The sequence below is a fragment of the Lycorma delicatula genome, chromosome 9 (assembly GCF_047948215.1).
Source record: "Lycorma delicatula isolate Av1 chromosome 9, ASM4794821v1, whole genome shotgun sequence".
Taxonomy (NCBI): Eukaryota; Metazoa; Arthropoda; class Insecta; order Hemiptera; family Fulgoridae; genus Lycorma; species Lycorma delicatula.
This window is the reverse complement of record NC_134463.1, coordinates 36,540,764-36,552,971: the sequence shown is the minus strand read 5'-3', so window position 1 is coordinate 36,552,971 and position 12,208 is coordinate 36,540,764.

Sequence of the window (12,208 nt, the reverse complement as noted above, 5' to 3'; positions counted from 1 at the left end):
GAGATTCCCTTTTCCTTACCTCTTGGACTGGGAAATTTGAAATTCCACAGGGATGCCAACCAAATTATTTTTTACACTTTATATATTAATTATTTATTTTATTTTATTTAGTTAATATGTCAAAGGTTGGTAGCACTGACGTACAGCTGTTGTAGTCATCTATGTTGTGACGTCACAGATGAGCGGTAGAATTAAATAAATTAATAATATTTAAAGTGAAAAAAAACACGGTCTGGCTGGGTCTCGAACTCGATCGGCCGATTGATTCGGTACCTAGTGCGTTAAGCCTCGCGGTTACACCAGTCTGCCGATAGTTTAAGCGAAATTTATTTTAAGTAAGTTGTGAAATTGAATTATTTTAGTTAGTACTGACCGTCGCCGCTAGTACCGCCACACCCATGCGAATTAAATACGGTCTACTACGCACGCTTTAGTTAGGATCATTGAAATAAATAAAGAATATATTCAAATAAAATAAGTATTTAAAATTAAGTTGTGTGTGTAAGCCATGCATCAGAAACAACCCGCAGTTGTAGGAATTTCCCAGAACGCGGTTTTAATCGCGTGTCGGGAAGTGGAAGCAAACATTTATATATTTTATAATTGTTCTGAGATAATTTATATTATAAAAATAATTTCTCGTAAAAAAAAAAAGTTTTTACGAGTAATTTTCTTATACAAGTTTGATATTTAATCCCGCCCAAACGATCAAACAATTTTAATATTAAATTAGGAGGAAAAAAACATGCAGTATTTTATATTTAACTATGTTAGATAATTAATTGTAGTGAAAATATGCAATTGAATTTTAATTTTTTATAATCTATGTATTTCGAAAATAATTAAAAAATAACGCGTTTCAATAAAATATGAAAATAAAATTATGATTAAATCCGAAGAAAAAAATATAAAAGGGACAAATACTTGAGTGTGTTTTTCCACACATATGTACGCATTTCATTACTTTTATTTTCAGTCGTATATTTGAGATTTTTACACAGGATAATTGAAAATAGAATATGAGTATACTGTTAAAATTAAATACCTTTTCCATTTAATGAAATTTTTTTATTATTCGGATCACATATACACCAAAAAGAAAGATTTATTATTTATACTAATTTATTACATTCCTTTAATACGTTAGTAGAATTCCAATGTAACGAGATGGAATTGTACAAAGTGAGTGGGTCGTTTAATCAATCCTGAACTATTCAGAATGTCTGGAGCACCACACTACAAACAAAACAATTCATTTCTCTCTCTCTTGACTAATTCATTTAGCAAAGTGTATATAGAATCAGCCCTTTTCATTACATTATGTATTGGTCAGACATTTTAGATTAATTATTTTAACTTATTACAGTCTGGATATTTCATCAACATATTGTTACAAATCCCTTGGTATCTCTGAACAGTCAGTCTTAAATTCCATCTCGTATAATTTTCTTATTTACTCATTTCCTCTCAGTAGTAGTATTTTATTTTGCCGTATTCACTTAGCAACGATTAAAAAAATAAAATATACATCCACCAATTAAAAAACCCAAAATCAAGAGTAGTAAAATATTTTTTTTTTATAAAATTGTAATATTTTCATAATTACATGCTTATTTACAAGTAGAATTCTAAGATAGATTTATTTATATATTTAATGTATATAAATTTCTTTCACACAAAATTTACACAACAGTGTGTAAATACAATATATAAATTGTGTATTTGTAAAATACATAAAATGTAATGTATTTTACATGTAAATGTAAATAATGTTATTTACAATGTATATGTAAATACATACAAATGTATTTTTTAAATTGTATTTATACACAATTTACTAATCAACTCTCACAAATTTATACTTTCCGAGAAATATATAAATTTCTTAAAGAACCATTTTCTTGAAAAACCTTAATAGAAATTGAAAGTCTATCGATTTGTTTAACGGCAGATTTTATCTTTCCCCGGCGGGGGGGGGGGGGTCTAATTGAAACCTTTATAACACAAATAATTTGCTCAACATGAACAGTGAGGAATTTTTACATCAAGTTAAATTTATTACAGACTTTTATAAAAACTTAGCTGACCCTTTTCTGTTTCTATTTATAAAATTTAAATGTCCTTTGAAAATTTTACATCCACTTGTAATAATCTCTAATCTTTCTGTTGTATTCACATTACCTCCCGTTAAAGCCCATGAAGACTAGGAAGGGTGGTGCTGTAGCGACCGGAAGCGTCACAAGGCGGGTGTCTACCCCTATGAGGTTGGAATGTATTCACATTACATTACAGAGTTCACTAAACGAACTAGGACTAAATTACGTTGTCGCGGACAACATTTTTGGTGGTATGTTTTTTTTTCCAATTTACCTCGAATCTATGAGACATTTACAAGAAAGTGGTTCACTTAAAAGTAGAACTAGGCGCAGGGTTCGTGCTTTCGCGAACTCGGTTAGCTAGTTCAGAGGGCAACGATGTAGGACATTCAAGATGTCCGAACGAGGCTTACAGCGAAGGCAAAAGCTGAGTTTAAGAATCACCGATGTAAATATCTACCGAGTCATTTACATCGGTGGTATCTCAACGAATCCTGGCTTATTACTGTGATATGTAAAAAGTTAGAGGGCGAAAGACGACTCTCGTTATGGCCCATCAGGGCTAGGAACAGAGGGGGGGTTGTGACGGTTGGCAGCGTCACAAGGCGGGTATCTTCCCCTACGAGGTTGGGATGTATTCGCATTATAACCAACCTAATGCCAGTTAAGAATTAAAGTTACATAGTCATTATTTCATTTATTACCGTTACAGGAAATCTTTACGAAGTATACTGTATATATCCACCGGGTTGGTCTAGCTGTGAACTCGTCATCACAAATCAGCTGATTTCGAAGTCAGAGTTCTAATACGTCAGTGTATTATAAGGATTTGAATACTATATCGTGGATACCGGTGTTTTTTGGTGGTTGGGTTTCAATTAATCACACATCTCAGGAATGGTCGACCTGACATTGTATAAGACTACACTTCATTTACACTCATATGTATCATCCTCTGAAATAATAACTTATGGTGCTTCCGGAAGCTAAAGAGAAAAAAGAAATACATTTTATGTAAAGAAAACTCTCAACAAATATGAATCCTGCGTAAGCAATTGAATAATGTACGATAAACATACATGGTAGCTGCATTAGCTACACGTAAGAATTTACCTGAATATATCTTATATTTGGACACGTGGATGTTGATATAATAACACATTTTCTAAATATCTATTGTTGTGTGACCATCTAATATTAAACTCATTTTGTTGATTATCATTTCAGTGGCCATATTACAGAGAAATTAATATTTTTATATCATTTTACTCCCATCTGACAACATCCCAAGAGTAGTTGGTCTAACCCTTCTACACGGTTGCTCGTTATTCCGTTTTTTTCGCTATATAAACTCTTTAACTCGTTCACTTGAACTAAGAGGCGCCAATCTAGACGGATTCGTTTTGTTGTGATTTATTCTCTTGTAAGCGTTTTCTTGATTTCTGATTGCATGAATAACCCATTTTGCCTGTATTCTTATAAAGAATTCTGAGATTCTTTTATTTCTCCTGCACCTTAGCTCTAGAGTTAAGTTGTAAGAAGGAAAGAATGGTAATCAATTAAAAAATGGGATACGGATTTTTTGCATTTTTCTCCGTTCCATGACCCAGGAACCCTCTAAAAAAAGAGGGGAATTAATGTTCGTACGTATTTACGTATGTACGTGTGTTGACTTGTTTGAAACTTAATAACTTTTGACTAGATAAACCGATTTTGATGAAACTTTATACATAGACTTACTATATATGAGGCAGTTTGTTGATTAAATTTCGGGATCAGTATCTCTAAAGGGGGGTTTATTGAAGGTCAATTTTCTAAAAATTTTGCTAACATAACCTCACTTTATATTAAGCTTCATGCGTGCATGCTTATCATACCATTTTTTTTTTTTAATTTGCCCTAAAATTCCTCTCTCCCCAAAAATAGAAAAAGCTATCTTTTTATTTAATCCATATTTTTTAACCGAATTTTTTTAATGTTTCTTATGCATTATAGTAGTAGTAGTAGTAGTAGTAGTAGTAGCACAAACAACTCCAAAAAAAATACTTTGGGGGCAATATTAAGAAGGAACCGATCAAAGTTTAAAAATATAAATTTTTGAATATAAAAAATTTTATTGAGTTTAAAAAACTTTTAGTTTTAATATTATAATAAAATTTCATCACACCCCAGCCACCACAAAGAAATCTTAAGTAAAATTTGATTGGTTATATATTTTTTAGTAGTATTTTTTTTTAGTTTCTTCCATTTAACATAGTAAAAGTAGAAAAATATTTTTTTTTAAATTATTGGAAGGTGATTTTTAAGAAGGGTGAGGCAGTAAAAATAAAAATATACAGATTTTTTGAATCTTTAATACTTTTTTTGATTTATTTGAACATATTATGATAATTTTACAGTAAAACGTCATTATAAATTAAATTTTATTTAGTTAGTTTCGTATTTATGAACGTGTGTTAGCGTGTTTGAAGATTAATAACTTTTGATTAGATAAACACATTTTGATGAAATTTTGTATAGAAACTACTGTATATGAGGGTACGTGTTGATTAACAGATTGCCACAAATGAAGTTTCATTTAATTTATAATAAAATTATAAAAGAACCCCACCCTAAAAAAGAAATATTAGGTAAATTTTTCATATATTTTTCCACTATATAAGAATAGATAACCAATATCAAGAAAGTATTACAACTTTATTAGCTTTTGTTTTACAAAACGCAAATATCACAAAACTATTTTATTGTTATGTTGATTTTTATATTTTAGTTTTCTATTGTTTACAACTAAATTTATTTCAATTGGACAACGCTTATTTGAAAGTGACTGTATTATGAAATCCAAGTGTAATTTGCGAAGCGCGTGGTATTTGGTAGGTTACGACATTGGTTTTACACAGATATTATATCGTTTATCTTTAAAACGAAATACAATTTGTTTTGTTTAAGTTCTATTTTCAAGTTTAGATTTAAAACTCAAGTCTGATCATAATTAGCTCTGAATTTCTATGTTGCGTAAAATATAATTTTGATTGGTATGAGTGTAGCACTGATTTAACTTTCAACTCGTTCATCGATATTTCCTAGCGACAATTCATAAGACGTATTCACATCAAAAACAAAAATTAAAGTATAAAAACAAGCAAAAACTAGTGAAATTCAATCCATCTCCAATATTTTTCAGATGATTATTATAGAGCATTCACTTCCACATTTTACATTTTAATGAAAGTAACTGTCAACAACTGTTTTCTAGATCCCGTTGCATTTTTTATCGTCCAACGGCTTTATTGCTAGTATTTAAATAAGCACAAAGAAGAATTTTTTTTTAAACATTTTATCATATTATCTAACAAATGCGTGACTAACATATTTTCAAACCTTCTACCGAATAATAAGATCTGCAAAACTAAATTGCATCTAGAATACTACAAAAATCACATTACATTAGCAGCAATCCAAGAATTGGTTTTATTACTTATACAATGTATATCCTTAAAAAATAAATTATTTTGTAAAAATCTATTATAAATAAATAAAAATAGAATATCGTAAAAAAAAAGGTATTCTAATAATAAAATATATTATTGATAAAAATAATTATATTTTTTATGTTCTAAGGCAATTTGATATTAACGAAATTTAATTATATAAATACTTATAAATTTAGGTTATCTAAAATAGCTTTAATTATGTTTCTCAAATACCTCTTCTGTCGTTACACCACCCTAAAAATTATTATACTTTCCCATCTTGATAATTCAATTACAAATAATGACATTATCGATGTTAGTCATAAAAAAAATCTTGGGCAGTTGTAGCCAAGAAAACTTTTCGTTATTTTATTTTGTTCCCTTTTAAAAAAGTACCACTCATTCTAATCTAAAATTTTAGAAAAAAAACCTTTGATCCATAAATAATAATTACATGTCAAATAAAAAGTTTAAAAAAATAAAAATTTCAGTACTTTGAAAAATATGGCATGTTTAACTCAACAATAGATGTCACAGATAAAGAAACATCAACATTCCAACCTCTAGCATGATAACGAACCACGCTTCTAAATTCTAAATTGTACGCCAAAATTTTTTCGACATTAAATTGAACGTAACTCAAGATTGACTCAACCAGTCTTCATCAAATTTTCAGATGTACAACTTCAGATACACTACTGCAACATATTTAATCTTCAATAAAATTAATCCATTAGTTCTGGATATTTTCGAGCCACAAAAATTTATACATAGCTCTGAAAATAAATGTATAAGTGAGTGGTATTTTCGTACTCCTCATACCTCAAAAATAAATATAAAAAAAAATCATTTACACCCTCAATTCCACCTTGTAACCGAAAATAATAACGTACTTTTCTTCGAAAAGTCGGTAAAATAATTAGTATTACTGATAAAAATAATTACTTTTTTTACGTTCTAAAGAGGTTTGTATATTGTTATTAATAAGATTTAATTACATAAATACTTTTAAATATAGGTTATCTAATACAACTCCTATAATTATGTTTTTCTTTTAACACGTCTCTCATGCACACCAACGTAAAATTATACTAACCTCAATTGACAGTTCAGATTACAAATAATGATATTGCTGTTACAATTTAAATATATATACACGAGTTGTATATGATAACATCGACCTAATTACAAGAAAAAAGCCAATTCATTAATAACATCCTACCACAAAAATTTGTGTTATATTTTGTTAATTATCAGAGGTTATTACCATCAGGAATCTTTCATCTGGAGGTCTCAGGTTCGTATCCCGGTCAGGCATGGCATTTTCAAACGCTACAAAATTGTCATTTCATCTCATCCTCTGAAGCAATAGCTAACAGCAGTCCCAGAGGCTAAAAAAAGGTGGTCATTACCATAAACAGGAAATATAATAAATCTACTTAACCTTTTCCTATCACAATGACCCCCACTTGATTAGCGCTCCGCGAAAATATGTTGGTATCTGATTGCCTCCCTTCATGGTCTTATGCTACCCTCTTGTGAAAAAATTTTCCAAAAATTACAATATATTAAAGAGATTTAACAGATTTTGACCAAAAAACCGTTACGATTGGATATTCTTTATGCCTGTAACAACAAAAAAATTGTAACAGTACAAAATTACGATAATTTAATTGTAGAATTTTTTTTGCGCATTTCTACCACGTCTTTTATTAGCGAAAGTTTTTTTTTTTGCTTTGTGTTCATGAAAAATTGTTTGCTGATTTTAAAAATAATACTTTCAGGCAAATCGGTTGAAAATTGGGCAAAATATGATGAAAAACCCGTGTCATAAATCACAGATTAGAAACATATGTTAGTGAAGTGAAAGTAGATTCAGAAAACTACGTTTTATAAAAATCCCCACCACTCAAAAGGCTATTCAGATTGACAAAAAACAATTTTTACTGTATACTGTTATTCATTACGAATCGATATGTGTTACATGTTTACCGATATCATTTGTCTGAAAAGATATTTACAGACCTCAAGTAAAAGTGACGTATTTATGACCACAAATTCTTTTTTGTGTGTGTGTGCCGTATATCATAATATATATGCGTTTCAATACATCGATATGTTTCTACAAGATAAGCTATTTTTGTAAATAATAAATAAATCCAATCGTCATAGCAATTATAATACACAAGTCACACAAAACACAAACACACACACAAGCACATTTCTGAGAAAAAAATGGTCTTATTCTTTCTAGTTTAAATAAAACATTTTACATCGTATAAACGTCGTTGAAAATTGTATAATAAAACTGATTCCGTTGTGAATATAAAACAGAATAACCGACTTAGATGCCATATAAAATGATTTTGTAACAGCGTTTTAAAACTGACGCCGTACATAACCAGTTCCAAGGCTAAATGATCTGAAAAATGTTTGTTACATTTTAACAAACTTAAAATGTAATATTTTCCTACAAAGGTTTTCCATATAGCTCAATATTACTTTTTGTATGTAACTTGTCAAAGATTTCCAGTATATCTTAATTAATATTTTCATAAAATTACATAATTTATATAAATAAAAGATAATCTTCGTTTTGTGTGTGCCCTAATAACTCAAAAACGACTTAATCGGTTTCGCTGAAAATTTCACAATTTATTATTTTATTTGTCTCAGGAGTGTTTACATGTTATTAGATATATATTGCAATAATTAAATATATAATAAAATAATATTTAATCACATAATAACTATCAGAAGAAGTCGATATTGGCAATGATCGATATAGATAATGACAATCGATAGAAATGATATCTCTCGATATATACAACGCCATTAAATTTAGTAAAAGAAGTTTTAGGTTATTTATTTATAAGTTTTTTTTTACTCCTTTGTATAAAGTAAAGGAAGTATTGTGATCGCGAAAGATTTCAGATTTCAACGGAAATATCCATTTTGACCATCCCTGAATCCATTTTGACTTATTTCGGCGTGACGTCTATACTTACGTATGTATTTCGTAAAACTACAATTAGCCAAGGGTGTTGAAATTTTGGATTTAGGACTGTTATAACATCCAGTTATGCACCATCCTTTTTGATTACAATCGACTGAACCAAAAGTGTCTAAAAAAGCTCAAATTCCAAAAAATAATTGGATTTTAGACTTTTTCTTAACTCAAGTAATAAGTCCTCATTCTGAGCTTTTCAACGATAGCCCTTATAGATCCCGATAGAGTTTTTCATGAACTTATTTTCACTGGTTCCATCCAGAGTTATAGCCAAATAAGATGTTTTGTTAATGAAATTTTTTATTAATGAAATATTTGGATTTTACAAGGGGAAAAGGTTCATCGGTTCAATTTGACTTAATCTTTTTTTTTAACTTTTTTTTTAATATATTGATTTATTAACTTCTGATTCTAAAAAAAATTACAATAAATAATTATTCAATAACAAAAAAAAAATTGTAGTAAAAAATATGTGTAATTTAATAGGCGTGCAAGGAAGTCATGTGGTATCCACATCAGATTTCTTTTTTAAATGATTTAATTCGTACATTCAAATTTAGCAGTAGTGAAGCATTGCCGGATCCACTAGTATTTTCATAAAATTATATTAGTTAATGATAAATATTTACAATTTACGTATAACAATAATGCAAAAATAAAAACAGAAAAAATATTTTAACGTTTTTTTCTTATTGAGTGTAATGGAAGTTTTTGAATAGAAAAAGTACATTAACATTTTTTTTCCTTTATAGTATCTGTCCCAGTCATTCTAATGATTTTTATCTATGTAAAATGCTAGAGGTACAATAGGCATCAATCGGAGTTTCTTTTTTGTAGTAACATCCTGGCAATTTCGTATGGTTCTATTCGTAACACATTAAAACTAAAGTAATATTTATTCGCGAATTTGATTACCTTCTTCGATACGTATTTTTTTTTTTACATCGCAATAGAGTAAAGGCTATAGTCGTTTTATTTGCTAAGCCATATAGGTAACTTAGAGACATTCCTTGTTTATTACACGTAGGTTAATAAACTGTTTATAACGTGTGCCATATAGTGTACCTTTGGCTGGCTGTTAATTAGTACCCTACAACAAATTATGACCTGGAAACGGAACTAATTCCCTTTTTTAACGGTCAACTTTTATCAACACAAACAAAGGAACTCTACTTTAATTCATTTTATTTTTTTTATTTTTTGTTAACATATCTTCCTTTGGTTTGGAAACCAAAAAAATCATCATTTTGAATTGATTTCGTAATTTTGATTACAAAATATTTTATCATTAAACGTTCTAAATAAGTTTTCGTCGAAGATCTGAACGCTATCGTCTCGCTCACTCTCTGTCTCTCTTACCAAAAAGTATTACATAAATTGTTATACTTGTATTTAGGCGGGAAAAAACATTTAATTCAGTAATATTTTTTATATATACCTAGTAATATTGTCTAATGTAAAAGAAGCATTAATACTTTTCACGATGAAAATTTATTGGAATTCGATTAATTTTAATTAATTTAGTTATTTAAATATTATTGTTTTTAATAACTGAATTTTTTTCTATATTTTTATTTAAATAATAATAACTTTATGCACAAAAATAGTTTATAATTCAGTACCTTTTTTAAAAGATATTTTTTATTTTATACATACATTTTTGTAGTTACAAAATAATGTACTGTATACACCCATGTACCACGCACACCCACATGTAAGACACGCACGTTAAACAAAAATTGTAAAACAAAATATTGCTACTTTTTGCATTTTATTTACAAAATCACGAGTTTCTTCGTAATTTCTTCGCAATTATCTTCGTAATTACTTAACCACAAAAAATCATCCTCACTTCCATTGTAAGCGCTCAAAATATAAAATTTCTTGAATGTCTTTTAATCAAATCATCCTGTATTTTTGACCAAGTCGTAATAATTCATTCAAAAATCTGTATCAAAAGCGGTTTCTTAAATTCAACTGGTCAAATTTATACAGTCTCGTGTTGGTCATCCAGTTAGTGTAGTGTTTACGGAGTTCGGTTTTAAATGATCGGTTTACACAGATATCTAGAGGTTGAAGAATAGATGTCATTCTACTAGGAATAATAAGCTAATCACACTTTATAGAAATCAGTCTTCGTTTTACAAGTATTTAAGATTTTCGTAATAAAGCGCTTGGTTAACGGTCCCAGGTGTATTAAATTCAATTCATCACAGTTTGCTAACCCATCACTTCTACCTTTCATGCCGATATAGATTTTCTCAAACAGCACCCGAGACTGAAGTTCAGACATCCACCTGTAGCAGCCATTAACTCTAACCTGTGACAGATCCATCTCTGAGAGTACCAGGATTTATTTTTCACCGAAGACAGTGGTGCAACATCAACAGGTTTCGCACAAATCATGGTATCTGCAATAAGAGCCTGACCCAATGGGGAGCTGCGTAAAGCCCACGATGCGACCGATGTGGAGCTGAAGAGCAAACGATCGCGCACCTGGCCCTGGTTTGTCCAATTACATCGTTTAGAGGCTCGCCACAAGACATTCATGGTTTACCCCCGATGCATTGGAATGACTGACCCACTGTGACCTCTGTATGTGATAAAAAGATGAAATAGACATAATATCGTTAATAATATTTTTGAAATTGTTAAATTATTGTAAAAATTGTGATGTTTGTAAGTTCATTGAAATATATATATATACATTACTAATTCATTATTCTTGTCTTCATACGAAAATATCAGGTGGAAATTTTTCACTTTTCGGTAGATATTTTATTTTGCTTACATACATATTTTATTTTATTACTTACATAAATGGGTAATATTTACCCTTCTAAAATTATTGTCAGTATTAGACGAGACAAGTTGTTCTTCGCAATCAGCATTATCTGAACACTCTTTGCACCTACACTTTCAATTCTCATTTTCGATGTCATTTCTAAAGTCACCGGTTAATACTCTGGTCCGTATTCCCAAATTAATCTAAGAAATAATTCTTCCTTTTCGTAAATTTATGACACATCTCTGAAACGTTTAGCAATTCATCTTCGTATGCTTCTAATAGCCGCTGTGTTATTGTCGTTCTTATTCGAATAGGAAAATTACGTCCCCAAAGAAATCAGCGTACCCAGTTAATATTTGTTTTAAATTCATTTCTACCAATATTTATTTCATCGGCGATTTTCAAGGATTTCATCTTAACACTTTTTTTATAGAAATCGTGGATCCAAACTGACGTATATGCTCTATAAGTTTTTCTTCTATTTCTGGATATTTCGTGTTTTACGCCAAAATGGCTCTCTTGTTTTCGTCGGCTACGAGAAATTCGTTTTCTTTCTTTCGGTATTCATGAATGCAAGATTCTGCTATATTAAATTTTCTGCCTTTAGCAAGAGTTCATTGCTCCTTTACGTACCTCCGTTAAAGCCACTACTGTCAAGAAACGGAGGGGGTGGTGTAGCGACTGGACACGCTATGTTGGTGGGTTCTTCTCCCCTCGGAGGGAAAAGATTCTCCTTTACGTCTCCCCTACAGTGGTTCCTTTGCGTAAGCAATAACATCTAAATTTTCTACAACACTGAATTAACGTGGTTTCTTTTTTTTTCGTTCTTTTGTAGTTCTAG